The sequence below is a fragment of the Odontomachus brunneus genome, unplaced genomic scaffold (assembly GCF_010583005.1).
Source record: "Odontomachus brunneus isolate Ranch 3 - 2012 unplaced genomic scaffold, Obru_v1 Obru_scaffold_012, whole genome shotgun sequence".
Lineage (NCBI taxonomy): Eukaryota > Metazoa > Arthropoda > Insecta > Hymenoptera > Formicidae > Odontomachus > Odontomachus brunneus.
The window spans coordinates 717,353-735,729 of NW_022639462.1; the positions used below are offsets into that span (position 1 = coordinate 717,353).

The 18,377-nt window shown below is 43.8% G+C and overlaps 1 protein-coding gene across 1 annotated transcript in view; it reads right to left on the reverse strand.

The window, feature by feature from the left end:
* The window catches only part of LOC116840900 (LIM domain only protein 3-like), a 122,700-nt gene that overhangs the window by 100,633 nt on the left and 3,690 nt on the right, over window positions 1-18,377 (reverse strand). The window lies entirely within an intron of this gene.

The window sequence follows — 18,377 nt, forward strand, 5'->3', positions numbered from 1 at the left end:
AGAGAGAGAGAGAGAGAGAGAGAGAGAGAGAGAGAGAGAGAGAGAGATGGGTGCAGACGAGAGCAGTAGTGAAGCAGAGAGTGCAGGGGACGTCGACGACGACGATGACGACGACTACGTCGACGGAGGGACCAAAGTTGGGTCGAGCTTAGGAAGTTGGAGCTTTCCTTCGAAAGCTTCCGAGCGCAGGGGCTTCGCGCTAATTTCGCAGTCGTGCGACGAAGGTAGCGCGCCGTATCGAGATAGGGTGCCCTTGGGAGTGTCGTAGGTGCTCGCGCACCCGCGTACAGCCGATAAGAGCGAGAGATCGGTTATGAATGCGGGTCGTTAAGCAGTTTCTTTAACGTCCGTCCTGTGCGTGCGACGTAACATTGTTACGCTCGAATAAATACAGGCCGCGGGAAAAGTAATGGTTCCGTACTTTGCTCGTCGCGCTATTTCACACCTCGGAACGATTAGGCGCTTTTATGTATAATAAACGCATGCGAAATCACTTCGGGCTCTTTGGAGCCACCGCTTTTTAAAGGAGACGGCCCGAGTGTAAATGTAATTGGCCGCAGTTATGCACGAATGATATATTTTACATGTACGTTAAAGAAATGAAGATGAAAGATATGTGATTTAAACAGTAGACAGCATTGAAGTTCTTCGCAATCGCTCAAGAAGTCAAGCATGAACAATTTTCTCCTCTTTAAGGGTGTTTATTGGCAAGCTTAACTCTTAAAATAGTGAGTAAAGAGACGCAACTAATAGAAAATAGAAACTGTTTTATAACTAATTTTAGGCGCCTATAAAGCTTGGTTCTTTCTTATTTTATATGGAAAGACATACGGACTATCCTTGATAACGAAAATCAAATCAGTAATTCTGTGCGTGAAATCGTTCTTGCATAACTATAGCTAATTTAGGTTAGGGTAAGACTGATGACGCTTTACAAAATTGAGCTGACGCGATTGCTCGATTGAGAGACGCGCGAATCTACCTCTAAGAGCAGATTCTACATTATGGATCTCCGTGATAGAGAATCGAAGGGACGCCTGACGATGTAAACTCGTCAGGACCGCCGCGTGCATAAATACAGTTAGGGTTGATCTGTAACTGCAATCGCAAGCGTGCAATTCGAAATAGGCGGATGAGGTAAAGCTGTGAGTTAGGTCAAAGCCAGGATTAATAGAGGGAGAACGCGCTCTTCTAGCGTTGCGGAAGAACCATTAGCTCGATTAAATGATTAAGCGGCGCTGTTAGCGAGTCGGATCTAATCAGATCAACGAACAACAGATGATGTCCACAAAACCGATGAGTACCACTAAGAACAATACCTCAAGTCGAAATTTTGTTTGCCCACCAATTTTGTAAATTTCGTTGCACTTGATTAATGAGGAACCTCAAGATATAACACTATACAAGCTAATTTTCTATATTCTACGCTATAAATGGTTAGTTATTGACATTTTTTTTTATTTTGATACTTGAAGAAGAACCTGCTAAAAGCTTTTAGAATAGCTCCAGGTCTTGTGCTACAAGCAATTTTATAAAATGGGTTTATTTAATATTTATATCTTAATATTCTACATGGAGAGAATATTGTACTAAAAATTAATTGCAATTTTAATAATCCGGGAATAGAATTGGCACTATTACGAAAATTATAATAAAACATAATAAAAATGATATATTTATTTATAACATACATATATTTATAACTCTTACTATATTTTCTTTTTTACTGTATTTTATTATAATTTTCGTAATAGTGCCAATCTATCCCTGAACTACTAAAATTGCATTCATTTTTACTACAATATTCTCTCATTATATCTGTGCATTAATTTTTTAAGTTAAATTTTATGCATTAATTATGTAACGTACTAAACTGCAAATATAATGTGGAAATATTATATATAAAACGTATTAAATAAAGACTTTAACTACGATATTGATGAGTGTTGGATTATGTATATTAGGAATTGACAAAACATCATGTTTAATCATCAAATAGGAATTATGACTAATGATATACTTCGTGATGTGCGCGTAACTTCGAATTAAAACATAGTAACGCGATTACGGAAAAATATGGAATGCCATACCAAAGCAAAAAAGGTTACGTCATCTCGTGGAAAAGTGCCAACTGTCAACCGTCTAATGATAACACATACCTCGAATGTGGCCAAGAGATCAAAACAAACATTTCCGAGATATTCTAGGTTATCGAGGAAATCCAAATTATCAGCGCCGTCACGTGTTATTGAAAGTACTCCGCGTTAAAATTAAAATCTACGTTTCATGAGAGTGTTGGTTTGTGTCGAAAAAATAATAGATGTGTAATGTTATATCTCTCGAGATTTCCCGTTCAAAGAGTGCGGCCAAGTTTAGCCCCACTTTTTGTAAGTTTGAAAATGATCATAATTTTGGCTTTTTTTTTTAAAGCTTATTGCGAATAGAATCCAAATATATAAGTATCAAGGTGGCACTCTACACCGTTTTAGAGAAAAATGGTCCAAAAGAGTTTCACTTTCGTCTCTCCTCTCGGAAGAGAGAAGATCCCTTGATATTTATATATTTGGAATCTACTCGCAATAAGCTTTCAGAAAATACCGAAATTATGATCATTTTCAAACTTACAAAAAATGAGACTAAATGCCTATGGCGGTTTAGCCGCACTCTTTAATAGTATTTGTAAAGTTACACACACTGAGAATAAAGTGTAGTATTTGTAATTATATAATCACATGGAGAAATCATTATTATAAATCCATTACTGTATACTGAGAGAAATTATGCGATAAAAATACCGGTGAATTTTTATATCCGATTAAATTTAATCGGATACTTCTGATCATAATGGTATTTTATCAGATAAACCGATAAAAAAAATTATGAACCGACATTTCTCATCGGATACAAAAATACATCGGTATTTTGATCGGAAATATCGTTTGTTAATTTTTTATCGTATAATTTCTCTCAGTGTAAGATCAAGAAGACTATCTCTTTTATCAAATTCTACTCTAATGTTAAGGATAGTAATCCAATCTGTATGTTATCGCTACCATTTTCGTGTTAGGACAACCAAAAAAAGTGTAGTTGGGATAAAAAATAACTATAATTGTAGTTAGATCGACCATTTCTCTTAATGTAATGAAGTTTCGACCTCAGATACATTTGGTGGACGTATTTTCAAGCATCCTTTCGCTCTCTACATTTGTATTCATTTGCAAACCTAAAATCCCCTGGTTTTAAACCGAAACGCGATACTCCATCGTATACGGTCGTAAGAAAGAGTTAAAGAAAAACTCGCGCGTGCAAAACGAGCGCGCGACTCCGAAACAGGCGCGGCGGGCGAACCAGGTTTCAGGATCGAAACGCGGGAAACGCATTGGGCCGGGCATTAAAGCGGCCAGCTCTCGGGGAACTTCATTTAAGAGTCCTTGTTTATAAACTGAAACAGGACGCGGCGGAATATAATTCCGCTTCTAATTACCCGAAGTGCTTTGCTTCTTTCACGGAAACCGGGCCGTCCCGCCCGCCGGCAGGCAGGCAGGCAGGCAGGCAGGCAAGCAGGCCGCGTTCGGCCGGCAAAAGTTTCGTCCGGGCGTGCGGGTGGACGATAATGGGAAAATTCGATCGCGCGCCGGTCCAGATCGGACGATTGCAATGCTACCGGCGCCATAAGTAAAAACCTAATAAATAGCCGGAAGAAGGACTGAGACACGGGCCCGACGAGCGAACGCGGGAGCGAGAGAACCGAATCGCGGACTGGGAAAGGGACGAGAAGGGCTGCGAAGAAGGATAGGGTGCGGTAGGCAGGCAGGCAGGCAGGCAGGCAGGCAGGGAGGGACAGGCTGGAGAGTCCCTGATAATTAAGACCGTTAAAGAGAAAATGAGCGAGCGAGAGGCAAAGCGCGGCCGCTTTCTCGGTCGGCACGGTACATCCTTGCATCCTCGAGATAGCTAATTAATTTAATTACCGCCTTCGCCAGATTTATCCCCGACCTACTCGTCGCCCCGTCGTGCCGCGTTGCGTCGCGTCGCGTCGCGTCGCCGTTCTGACCGACGAGACCGATTCGTGCGCGCGGGACAACGATTTACCTCAAACTCGCAGCATCGCCGAGCGCCGTCGATCGAGAAGACATCGCCAATCGATGGCGAGTACATTGTGTGTCCGACGACTCGATTGCCAATTAAATAAGAAGTATGAAATAATTTTGAATTCATACTCCTGCCTAGTAGAAAAGAAAATCAGAATAACGTTAAAATGAACGAATCGTGATCGAAAAGTGAATTTTCATTATCACTTTTGACGTCATCTTGACGTCATCTTGACGTCATCGTGATTTTCTAGTCTAGATATCCACAAGTGAAACAGAAAATCATGACGACGTCAAAATGACGAGAAAATGGTCGAATTGTGATTGAAAAACGAATTTCTTAATCGTTTTCTCATCATTTTGACATCATTGTAATTTTTTGTTCCGCCTGGGTATGTACTTATAATCCCATCCTGATATTCTAACCATCGAAGTCGACACGAAAACCTGACTTATTGAGTCAACAATAACCTTCCTCTTATTACTTACCTTTCTACAGTTACATAATTTTTTTTTAATGCCAACGTCTGATATCGTCAAAATATTAGGATAAGATTGTAAGTACATAGAAGCACAGAAATGATAGCATATTTTTTGGGGCTTTTGACGTTTTTCAAATTGCTCTAATTTTAAAGAAAAAGATATTTTTAATATATTTTTATTATTAATAATATATTAATAATATATTATTTAAAAATAATATATTATTTTATAATATATTTATATTTTATATGTTATTATTTTATAAAATTATTATAAAAATATCTTTTATTATATTTAAAGGTTTCGTCTTATATCTTTAGATCGCGAATTTTCAAGAAAATAATTCACTCAATTTTTAGGTTACCTGGACAAACTCGGGTAATGCCATTAATTTCAAGAACCATGTAGATACGAAATTGAATAAATCAAGTACAATATCTTCAACAGTCCTCGCGTTATGAGGGAACAAACAAACAAGCATACAGGATAAATTGGGAACCTTCTTTTTCTAAAGTTGGTTAAAAATGACTCAAAGATCCACTGTGAAACGCGGTGGATGACATTGTCGATCCCTCGTCCGCGGATCCGATTCCGAGACATGTACATCTCCGTCGGCGGCTCGCGCGATCGACCTTTCGCCGCGACGCACGATAAAATAAAAACGCAACGGAAGCATCGAGGTAGCAGATACGATAGGTATTTGGAGTGAATGCCCATGGCGCGTACAGCTCGTATAACGAGCCGTAACGGCTCGGCAAGAGCGGCCCCGTTAAATTTAATGTTTATCGACGATAGCGACCGTAAAATTTAATTAATCTAAAACTGATTATGAGCGGCGGAGGACGCCGCTGGCAAAACGCTGATTCCATCGCCGGCGATCGGCCCATAAGCCCGCGGATGGCTAACCATAACCCTTCGAGTCCATTTTACTTCACTCCGCGGACCTGACACGGCAGCGAGCCGGAGGTTTCAACAGTTCCATCGGTTCACTACCATCGGGAGGCCTATATCGACTTAATCGATCTCTCCACGTCGAAGACCCTCCACGATATAAGTGTGTCTCGCGTACGACCGCGAGTCCACGATTATTCGAATCGAGACTCCTCGAGATTCGCGCTCGCCAGAAAGCGAGGGATCGCGTCGCGTGCTGTTCCCTAAATTTTGAAGAAGCACGAGCAACTGAGCGTCGCGCTGCGATGATGGATCGAATCGAGAATCGCCATCGCCTAGCCTCGCCTCTTACTAATTCCGGAGACCTACCAGCCATAATGTCCCCCAACGTGCTCCCCGGGGTGGCATGAAAGCGTTCCCTTTAACGACGGCGAATCGAGCCGCAAGATAGGCGATAATCTCACCGCGATTACGCTAAGGAGACCGAATAATTACGTGCGGGCAATTCGATTTTAGGCCGCGTCCCCTCGGTCACGATAAATGTCCTTGGCACTCCGGGTCTCGTCGTTGAGAACGGCGAAAGCAAGAAATCCACTCACATAAATCTACGATTTCGACAATATCCACGCGGATCGACGCGAAGGAGGCGACGCTACTTAGCTGAGAGAAATAGTTTTGCTAATTTAACAAAGCCAGTAGCCATAATCTGTTGATATCAGGCAGCAAACGATTTGTCACTTTCAATTTGCTGTTGTAAGCAACATTTCTGGAAACATAACTGACATTCATGGAAATATAACTGACCTAACTTAAAATAGACGAGAACAAATGTGATTGGTGTTTCAGACAATGTATGTTTGAAACGACAAATGATGAGAAATGATTTGCAACGATTGTTCCATCTGTTCGATCTGTTTTTTCAACAATCACCAAATAGTAATCATGCTTTTGTTTTGATTATCGAGGAATCTTTCTCACAATTAACACTACCCAAGTGCCACACGCTGATCTTCTTGAAACTTTGCACACATGTAATACATCGAAAAACATTAGACACGTATTTTTTTATTTTGGCTAACAAGGCATTTTAAGGTTAGAAAACACATTCGAAAATTTAACATTCTACAGCACCATGATAATTAATACTACTCCTGAGCGTTATTCTTTTACAGCTTTTACGACATTACTCTATTATAATTTCATTGTTTGAATGTTTCTGAAGTCACTAATTATGATTTTGACATTAGTTTTGCGAGATTCAAAAAACTCCTTCGAAACTGACTTTGAATAAAGTCTTTGAAATGTCTGCGATTTCGGTCCGCCATTTTAAATCTCGCAAAACTAATGTCAAAATCATAATTAGCGACTTTAGAAACATTTAGACAATGAAATTATAATAAAGTAATGTCGTAACAGAATGACGCTCAGGAGTAGCGTTAGTTAAGCTGGTGGCACATAGAAAAACTTAAGCAGTAAAACGTAAGCAGTAAGCAAATTGACCAATCACAGTCATTGATTCTTCTTACGGTCCAAGAATCAACGACTGTGATTGGTCAATTTGCTCACTGCTTACGTCTTACTGCTTAAGTTTTTCTGTGTGCCACAGTCTTTATCATGGTGCTATAAAGTGTTAAATTTTCGAATGCATTTTCTAACCTTAACATGCCTTGTTAGCCGAAATAAAAAAATACGTATTTAATGTTTTTCGATGTACTACATGTGCAAAATTTCAAGAAGATCGGCACTTGGGTAGTGTTTCTCGCTTCGCTAGAGTTCTTACAGTCAGAGTTAGAATAAAGCGTGATGATTCCTGATCTGCATCTAGTCCATCATTTTCACGTGAATGGGAGTGAGGGAGAAAGATAGAGCAGCAAGAGAGAAGAAGTGAGTTTGAAACTGAAATGACGAAGCACGTTGCAGCTTCTCTCTCACTCACTCATTCGCTTCCTCCCTACAAATGACAAACGGTGCCCTAACTCTGATTTGAAGAACTCTACGAATTCATTCGCGACGATTCAGCCATTCGTCCGTAGGAAATCCCGGGACCATTCCGTCGGAAATGTTCGTCGGATCGGCGGCGTGAACGTCGAATTCACAGCGGCAGCTCGCCAGCTGAATGCGGAAAAACTTGGCGAAAGCGCCGGCACGTAACGAACGTTAAAATTAACGACGCAGTAACAAAGTGCCGTAAGACTCGTGCCACGTGCTCGCGCCATATACGCAGTTTCACCTGGGCCGCGGCGGCCCGACGTAAAGAAGGAACGAACGGGCGGCGTTACTGCCGGGCCGCGCTTCGCTTCGCGGCAATCAAAATCAAACGCCTCCGTCGGCAAAGTCGGGGCCGCGCGGAGCGCCAGTGGAAAATCCACGGGTGGAAAGACTCGAGTGAATAGACACGGCCGAATCGCGGCACTTGGAATCCGACGGGCTCGTAAGCCGTTCTCGCACTCTTATCGCCCATCGCCTGTTAAAGGCCCTTGGGCACACCACGGGGCTTACGCAAGCCTCGCAGGAGCCCGAGGAAACGAGGTATTCTAGGATCGTTAATCGCACGAACTGCAAGAAACAGCGAAACGTGCGGTCGCTAGCGCGAGCGCCGGATATATATACCTGGTTCAAAAGCCGAAGAGACCGACGTCTGCGAGAATTATGTTTCCGCGGTAGCGTGTCTTCTCGCGTCGGTTCGCCCCCGCGTCGCGTGAGAATGAAGATACTTTTGCACTAGATCACAATGGACGAGAACGCGGGAGAGAATTGTTCTCCGTTCGGCGAGCCAGCGGCGGCGAGGAGGGAGGGAAAGAGGTGGGGAGAATGCGGCAAAATCTCGAAGCAGGTGACAGTGAGAAAGTTCGAGCGACCATTAGGATCGTAATACGCGGTAATGCCGGTACTTAGCGAAGTATAAATAAGCGTTAAATCCGTGCTTAGGAGCCTTAATCTGTATTTTTTCCCGAGATGCCTGCGCCGGAATATATTATCACCCGAGGGACCTTATCGCGGATGGCGATAATGGCGCTAACGCGCGCATACATATATATATATATACATGTATTCAAGTATATAGCGGCGGGAACTTCTTAAAGGAGTAGGCATTGGAGTCTCGAGAGCGTAGTCCTCCGCCTCTTGTGGGAAATCTCCCTTTTCCGGCCATATCCGTTCTATCGCGCCTAAATACGAGCTTTCGTAAACAGTATTAATGTTCCGACAACGCCGGTTCTGGATCATTCTTATTCGCCAATAGAGAGCCGTATCTTCTCGCAAGAGAACGAAGGAACATTAAAAATCACGAAGAGTTAAAAGCTCCGACGAGACTTCGGGTATATATAAATAGTAGAAATTGAATCTGTATCTATAGCCACGAGATAACAAATTTGTGTCTGACATTACTAGTAGCCAATAATGTAACGCTCACTTCTTCTAGTGGCTAAATAAATAAATCAATTGATGACTAAACAAACTAAATTGCAGCTATGAGAGAACCCACAGGACTGTAAGAAGAATCAATGACTGTGATTGGTCAATTTGCTTACTGCTTACGTTTTACTGCTTAAGCTTTTCTATGTGCCACCAGCTTAACTAACGCTACTCCTGAGCGTCATTCTGTTACGACATTACTTTATTATAATTTCATTGTCTAAATGTTTCTAAAGTCGCTAATTATGATTTTGACATTAGTTTTGCGAGATTTAAAATGGCGGACCGAAATCGCAGACATTTCAAAGACTTTATTCAAAGTCAGTTTCGAAGAAGTTTTTTGAATTTCGCAAAACTAATGTCAAAATCATAATTAGCGACTTCAGAAACATTCAAACAATGAAATTATAATAGAGTAATGTCGTAAAAGCTGTAAAAGAATAACGCTCAGGAATAGTATTAGTTATTATGGTGCTGTAGAGTGTTAAATTTTCGAATGTGTTTTCTAAAAATGCCTTGTTAGCCAAAATAAAAAAAATACGTGTCTAATGTTTTTCGATGTATTACATGTGTGCAAAGTTTCAAGAAGATCAGCGTGTGGCACTTGGGTAGTTGGGTACTTGGATATGAGAGAACCATGAGTAGTAATTAGTCAGTAATGTTATATAATTCTGCTTGTTTGAGACTTTTATGAAGTTAAAGTAACCTAAATTCTGATTTGCTAAATAATTTTAAAATGTTAGTGACGATATAGTAGCTAGATTGTGCATTTTCGAATCGACAGTGCCATCTATTCTATCATATTTTATACGTAACGGCTAAACCACAAACCCGATTCTATATTTTAGTGAATAATCAACCATTAACGAATTGGTAAAAAGCTAGAAAATTTAATTTAGTCTAGTCTGGCTACTTGCTTTTGATTCAGGCCTGCTAGTTACATTTCTACTCGAGTCGAGGCGCGAGCACGTGTCACACTTCTCACTTGCGCGAATTCGACAAGCCGTCGTGAGTCTCGGCGAGTTTCAAGCGAAAAAACGTATTAATATCTGGCATCTGTCTTATTTTTGCGCGATGTAAAATGGGCTTTCTACAAGAAGCCGTTAGTAACAGATCAGAAGTAAAAAGCGAATTGTGAGCGAGTCAATAATATATCACAAAGCAATGACAAATCAGTAGTTGATGACTGGAGATAGTCAAATTCCATTTCTTACGACTTAAAAGTTATGGTCACTTTATGACTGATCAAAGAGCAATATGTCCGCCGTCTTTATCGGGAGAACTGACTGAAAACTACCTTCTCTCTCTGACAGACTAATGCTGCAATTCTAAGCAAAATCGTAAGTCTCGTAACTTGTTCTCGTAAAATTCGTCAGAACTTATGAGTAGATTTACAAGCCTATGCAATATCATATGTCTACAATTACTCGTAAATATCTACGATTTCATGTAATTTACGATATTTACAAGTGATTGTACGACATATGATATTGCATAGATTTGTAAATCTACTCAAAAGTTCTGACGAATTTTACGAGAACAAGTTTGGAAACTTACGATTCTGCTTAGAATTGCAGCATAAAGTATCATAAGGCGACGATCTACTACGACTTATTGTGGATACAAGTTTCTTCAGATTAATGACTTATAATTCTGACTTACACACACACACACACCGCCAGTGTGATATGAGTGATGACTAACGGCTTATCGTCAAAAGCCCATAAGCTTCCGTTATCGTCATCGACGAAGCGCGCTGTTACGCATAGATTTAAATTCGGGACACGATACGAAGTTTGAGAGAGAAAGAGGGAGAAGAGAGGGGAGAAGGCGAGAGAGAGAAAGGCGGAGATCTGTCGGTGGAAGGAGCAACGTCGGTTGCTAACGACCGTCGCCAGACCGGGGGTTGTTAAGTGCTGCTGGGTTCGGTTGTCCCGGTGGATGCGGTGGCTCCTCCACGTGGGGGCGAGCTTCCGCGAGAGTGGGTGAGAGGGTGGAAAAGAGGCCACCACGTCGGAGACGGAGGCGACCGAAGCGGGGGAGGGGGGGGGGGGGGGAATGGCTAAGCTATTCGGAACAATGTCTTGTTAGGCGGTTTGCTTTGAGGTAATCGCCGGGAAGACCCCGGCAGTCGTTAGACTTTCCCTCGCGGACCTGTTTGTTTCGCGGATAATTGCCCACCGATACTCGACTCTAGTCCCTCGTAAAATCCGTGAACGGTCTCCCCGTCCTCGGGGCTGCGATGGGAGGAAAAGTGACGGACGGTCGGTGCGGATGAGCTGCGCGAGGGAGAACGAAGAAGAACGCGAATCACCGTTCACTTATAGACAATAAAATCTACGGCAGCAAGTTGGAGAGATTCTCGTGTCGTGACGCAATTATCCCGCGAAATAGAAAAATCTAATTTCCGCGAAAGAACGACGGAAGAAGAAAGGCGGCACTTTCAAAGTCTCCGGATCGATATTTCTTGTCGGGTTCCGGATATCGATATCGCTGCTTGTATATCGTTAAATGTGTTCGCCGAGTGTCGAGAAATCTCCGACTCAAAGAAATACCATAATTAATAATAGTTGTACCAGAATGATCTAACCTACATAATTATGATTTTCAATTTTTTGTTTTTTTTTTTATCACTGGATAGTCTATATTGTCTTTATTTGTATAAAAAAGATCCTAACTTTATAGACGCCTAAAATTAATTAAAAAACAGTTCCTATTTTCTAATAGTTTTGCGCTATTTTTATTAGTTGCATTTTTTTACATACTACTTGAAGAGTTAAGCTTACCAATGAATACCTTTAAAGAGGAGAAAATTCACCATGCTTGACTTCTTGAAAAACCTCAGTGCTGTCTATATTTTTTTAAGTCATGTGTCAAATTTTCGTCTTCATTTTCCTCGAAACGTACTTCATGTGGATCGGATCATTCTTACATAATTACGGCCAATTTGTCATCAGTGAATTTGATCTTCGCGGAGCGCTTTATCACGGATCCGCTCGCTGCAGAAAGAGCGAAGATTTTTCGAGCGATTTCTCGAGCTAGGATACGCGTATTCACACGTCACGATATTCAGCACGTGATGTACCTACGATCTCAGGCAGTTCTCGATGGGTCTCGAGAACTTTCGTCGAGAGGCCATTAAGACGCGGCATAAATATTCGACCACCAGACTTCAACGTTTAAGTGGTGAGGCAGTTAACACCGTCGAGACTATTAATACGCATCGGTAGATCGTTAGTCCGTATTCCCGAAGGTAGTATATTCTTAGTTTGTCTCCTCGGCCATTCCTAGCCCGTATCCTACGCAAGATCCTCCGCAGGAGCCGCGGTAACAGTTATTCCCGTTCCAGCGAAACTCCTTACTTCGCAAATGGTGCTTGGTAATACGATAAACGGGACTTTGAGGTAAGGAAGGTTAGTCTCGGCGTCCTGCTTACGCGCGATTATCCGACCAACGTGACAAACACCCAACGTCGAGAAATTTAATTCGGAATTGTTCACAAGACACGAGTACGAGTCCGCGAGAATCGAAAGGCCCCGAGTCGAAATTTTTATTTTTTCCTACTTTCGGCCTCAGTATTCTCCATTTGACGCTTGTTTTGAAGTCTACATTAACCTCTTTCGGTTCTATTTAATCTACTAACTGTGCCGAGAGGTTCTCTTTAGAGCCTACATGTGGCATTTCGTGTATTTTCTATCATTTAGAGGCGTTAAGTAGGATTTCAGTTTCTATATATTATACATATAAATTGATCCTTCTAGAATGTACAGATGTTAGAAAGTCTGGCTCTCGAAGGTAGGACTAAAATTATAACTCGGAGTGTGTGCCTCTAAAATATTTGTTCGACAGCCAGCCGATGGCTAAATCAATCTGTGTAGCGTCGCTAATGTACCCCACGATGAAAATGTTGGACAATTACGATGCGAGTTCATAGGCTTACAGTCGAAACTCGCATAATTATGATTTTCTACGCGCGCGCGCTCGTTCGCTCGCGGAAATCCGGTAAACGGAATATTACAAGCAGCGAGAGCTTGTAGCTCGGACTTCATCACTGATTTATGTAACCGCGATATAACGATGCTATTATATCGAACATAGAAACGCATCGTTGCTACATTGATTATCAGGAAATAGTATATGCAACGATTTAATATGTACATCGTTCAATTAGCCCCTCTCTCTCTCTCTCTCTCTCTCTCTTTGGTGCGCAGCAATTATTTTCACATTATTCTACATCGTATATCCCGTTGTACTCTGTCTAAGGCCGCAATGTATACCAATTGCCGGTATATATATATATATATATATATATATATATATATATATATATATATATATACATATATATATATACATATATGTATGTACGTATTGCCAAATGGACCTATGGATTAACTATGGCAACGAAACTATGATGGTGGCAAACATATATAATAAACACGTTTATTAACCCTTTGATGTATTATCAATTTTCATCTTGATATGATAGCTCTCATTCCTCCGCTTTCCCCTCACTCTCCTCTGCCCAAAGTAATTTAAAATAATTACTCGACTCTTCTAGCACTCGAAAACTCAATAGAACGACCCGAATCGAAATTTTGATGCTACTTTCAACCTCAATGTACCATTTAATGCGCGCGTATTTTGATATACTCTTCAGTTTATGTCAACCTTTTTTTGATTTTATTTAATCTAGCTTTGCCGGGAAGTCCTCTTCTTTCGAATCTACAAATAGCATTTTGTGCATTTTCTGCCAAGTAGAAACACTAAGCTCACTTTCAATGTGTATCACGCATACACTGATTTTTCAGAATACATAGATGTTAGAAAGTTCAAGTAGGGGGCTAAAATTTCGACTCGAGGAGACTCGTGTCGATACTCGTGAAATCACATTCTCGACGAATGATAGACGAATGGTAATCCGGCAACGAAGTAACCTCTCACGTTACTTTCTTCATTCCGAAAAGAGCGGAAAGCGTGCGTTAAATTGTTTATGAACGCCAAGTGCCAGTGCGATCGATCTTCGCGATACTCCTGAAATAATATCTCGCTCGATCTACGTCACGGGTTCGAGGTGAGCGAAATCAGGGCGCGAAAATTGAGATTCCGTAAATAATTTGGGCGCGGCGCAGGCGCCGGACGTGGCGACGCGGAAACGGAGGACAGCCGATATACCGAGGGGGATGGTGGACGCGAGGTGAAACCTAGATCGAGGACCACGCGGGATAAGGGAGAGCGAGAAGGGCGACGACAGACGGCCATTAATAAAGCGCGAAATCCAACGGTCATGCGCCAATCAGCGGCCGTGACAGTAGCCACGACGTAACAAGTATTTCCCATCAGCGCATTCCGCATGCAAGGATCGCTATCCCGGCTCGCAAAACGAGCTCTTCTCCGTTGATTAGCGCGTGATGCGCGCGATTCGTTCTTTTTCTGGTCTCGCATTGGAATTCACCTGATCGAGAGTCGGTGTCACTGCCTCTGCGGCGAGAATGATCGAAGAATGCATGCAGAAATGTATATTTGATTCGTATACAGTGTATGCTCCCCTCAAAAACCACCCTTTTAACCCTTTCGGCCACCACGGCGCCATCACCACGGCCAATCTGGCGGTGAATAACGTTGTCGCCTACTTCTTTCCTGAAATTTATTCTCCCTCGGAGACCCCGTATTTCCAAACGTCAATTACTCGAAAACTACAGATGTCCCGATATCTGTCGGGAAAAGAGTCGAATCGACGAAACTCTTGTGTAAGATGGTAAAATACTGTGCCATTCTTCTGCGAAGGTTTACAATGCGCGTCGGTGGTTTCACGACGATCCGTGTGTGTATGTGTGTGTGTGTGAGAGAGAGAGCGCCGACGTAAATAGATTTAAGAGTGTCGCGACACAATTAGAATAGCGCGGACGTATCGACCCGAATCCATCTCGTGCGAGACACACACACATACACTCGTCTCGTGTCGCCCGGTCTCCTCACGAAAGGTCAAAGGCATGCGTCTCGAAAAACTCTGTGACCAGGAATATTCATCCTTCCCCGCGGAATCTCCTCGCCGAAAATTCCCTCATAAGCCTCGCTACGTTTCTCCTCTCTGTATACTATCTTTGTATCGCGACTCGCCACCCCGCGCAAAGCTCCGCACGCGGCCGCGTGTCCACGCACGCGTGTGCACACGCGTGTGACAATACCACGACACACCCTAAATATCGGGGAAGTAGATTTCCTGCGCCTTGATATGATTAATGCTCCAGCCGCGGGAGATAAAAAGTGAGCGAAGGAAGCCTGGCGAAGTGGGTGAGGTAGGAAGGGGAGGCAATAGTGGAGCGCGAACGAGGGAGGCGGCCAAGAAAGCGGGGTAGAAAAAGCAAACAACAGGAGAACGGAAGAGGAGATCGCGATAGAAGATTGGCTGCGAAATGAGGAATATCGAGGGGGAGAGAGAAAGAGAGAGAGAGAGAGAGCGAAGATTTACGTCGAAAAGTGGAATCATCGTCTACACGAGACAAGTTCGTTTTCCCCAACACTCGCCATTTTACCTAGCGAGTTAGAGTGCGATTTCTCCGAGTCGGAGACCGGACTGTAATTTCGCGCGTGTGCCCGCAATGTCCCCGAAATTTCCTCCCGTGGTGGAAGGGACGAGGTGGGAAAATGAAAGAATGTCAGGGAGAAATGAAAGGAGGAAAAGTAAGCCGAAAGGGGCAGAGGCTTCGGGAGGAAAAGAGAGCGCTGACTCGACGGGGGTGGGGGGTGAGAAGAGGGTGCGACGGAGGAAGAATTGCGCGAGAGAGCGAGCGCGACGTGGCAGGGAATCGCTTGTGGGGCCGCTGGTGGTCGGCCGTCGTACACTGCAAATCCCCGTCAACCGCATTCAATTACGATGTTATCGCGAATACAGATGACGGTTATTTCCTTCGGTACACCCTATACATAACGCGCGGCCCTACGGCGTCTCGCTCCCGCCGAAGGCTGTGCAAGGCTCCGTGTGTATACTCGGGACACACCGGCGGAGCTGGAGACCGTGTGATTGTTTCAGGATGTTTCGGGACGCGGTTCCCGGTCGGGGTGCGCGCCTTCGATTTTCGCCGGCGACATTGAACGATCCTCACCTCGTTCCCTTCGCGCTCGCGGAGCCTCGACCTCGAGTGAGATCGGTAGCGATCTGACGTGACGGTTACGACAAATCGCGCGCTCCTCGCACAAATTTAACCGACGGCAATTTCGCGAACATCGCGGAGGTATCTTACTCTTTCCTCCTTTCTCGATTCTTGAGAATTCGTTTACTTTTTGACTTAAATAATGTATCTTAATTTTGAATGTATACTTACTTGGGATAGCCTTGATATCTTCGAGCACTCGGCGATTGCTGCACGAAACACTTGACTTCGCGTAACCGCACGACAGCATGCACCTTCGATCCGACGAATTCGCGTCGCAAGTTAGCTCAACTCGACTCGACTCGTGAGGTCCCCTTAATGTTTTCAAGCGATAAAACTTGAAATATGACTACCGGTCGCGCAGCCAGGATCTCGTTCGCCTGGACTTGGAGGAGGATGTGCGGATCATAAGCGACGCACCCTCGTGTAACGTGTCGCGAAAATGTCTCTAAGAAAAAACCTCTACACAAACTCGCGAGACACACTCGGCGTTTCTCTTCATTATATCTACATCGTGCTTGGAGAAGACGGGCGTTTCTAGTACGAGAATGTCGATACGATACGAGAGGAACGCCAGCGGAAATGCCTTGAACGGGCAAAAAATGGACGAAGTAGATTAATTGGAACCTTCCACCCTCTCCCTTCGCTCTCTTTCTCCCTCTTTCTTCTTCCACTCTACTCTCTCCTTCTCGTCATCCCCCGAAATAAGCGCGCGCCAGAAGAAGGCAGGCAGTAAAAAGAGAGACAGGGATAGAAAGAGGGGACAGAGGGATGAAGGCAGTGGAACGGCAGGATGGCCCGGGGGCGAGCTTTTTGCCGAACACATAATGCATAGCGAAGGATGACACCCTTATCTGGTGATCTTTAATTCCGTGAGCCGCCGCGAGGGGGTTGCCGCGTCGTCATTTGTCGGTTGCACTGCGACGGAATCGGGGGTGGCCGGGGAGAGGGATGGCTGTGGGCCCGTCGGCCGGGAGGATAAAACCGCCACCGCTGTTAACATCGCCGTCGGATACGACGGGGGGGTTGGAAATTGCCTTGGCTGATTTCATTTCGGGCCAGATTATTTTAAGGGGTTCCGTTCTCCCTTTCGTTCCTAGGTCTCGCGCGCCACTCTCGCCCCCGCCACCCTTGCCTGCCTTCGACGTGATTAATGCGACTCTGGACGTGGACGCTGATGGTGGTAGTGGTAGTGGTGGTGGTAGTTGGAGGGTCGAGATGACGAGTCGCGACCACTCGCGCGACGTGGGATTAATTCGCCCGAGCACGCACCGGAAGTGAGCCGAAATTGTTAACCCCTTCCGGTCCGAACGCATTACAGGCGGCCATTATTTTTGATAATATCATCGCCGATAAATAACGCGGAATATAAATTGAAACGACTCCTCGGTCGCACTTGTAAAAACTTAATTAAAGTTAATCGCGGTTTAAGCGTACAATCATATTTTTTTTAGACATAATCTGGGTCTGTCAGACACGGGCAACTTTGCCAAAAATCAATATTTTTGGACATTTTTTTCTAGAAATTATAAAATAATTTTTAGCTGATAAGATAGTAGCGCAATGAAATCTAAATTTGCAAACAAATTTGCTATTTAACAGATTTGTTAATTTAAAATTTTCCCAGACTTATTACGAAAGTTGGTGAGCGATCAAATATTCGTTCGGATCTCACAGACCTAACGTTATACGCGGAGGACTAATCGGGGAAAAAATCAAGAATATTATGCAACGAATGTGAGTGTAATTACACACACACGCGTACACACACACACTCTCTCTCTCTCTCTCTCTCTCTCTCTCACTTTTTAAACGCCAAATCATCGCGATCCATCGAACAAAGTGACTTCGTTAACGATCGCGTCGCTACAGTAAGCTTTGACCGAGCAGATAATTACGGCCGAGCTACGATTTATTACGGCGAACGCGGCAGTTTTTCCAGCGGGACAGTTTCAACGGCGGTATAACGCAGCCGATCGCCGTGCCACTCGGCGCAATCCTAAAAATGAAACAACCCATGGAGCCGGAAACGACCTCGTAACGCAATTGCGGCGGCATAAGTTTTCAGTTACGGCTGGCTGGTGAGCGGCGCGTTTTCGGGGGCGCGTATCCGCGCGCGCGAGTTTTAAGGAGTTTCTGCGTCCCATTATAAAGTCTTCACCGCGCATAATAACATTCGGCTCCACGGGCTGGCGGGCATTAGGGAAATCGCGTTTCTACCCTTCTCGTATTAGGCTCGGCATCGCGCGAGCCGCCGCCGTTCCACTTTTTCTCTTTCTCTCTGTCTCTCTCTTTCCCATCCCTCTCTCTCTCTCTCTCTCTCTCTCTCTCTCTCTCTCTCTCT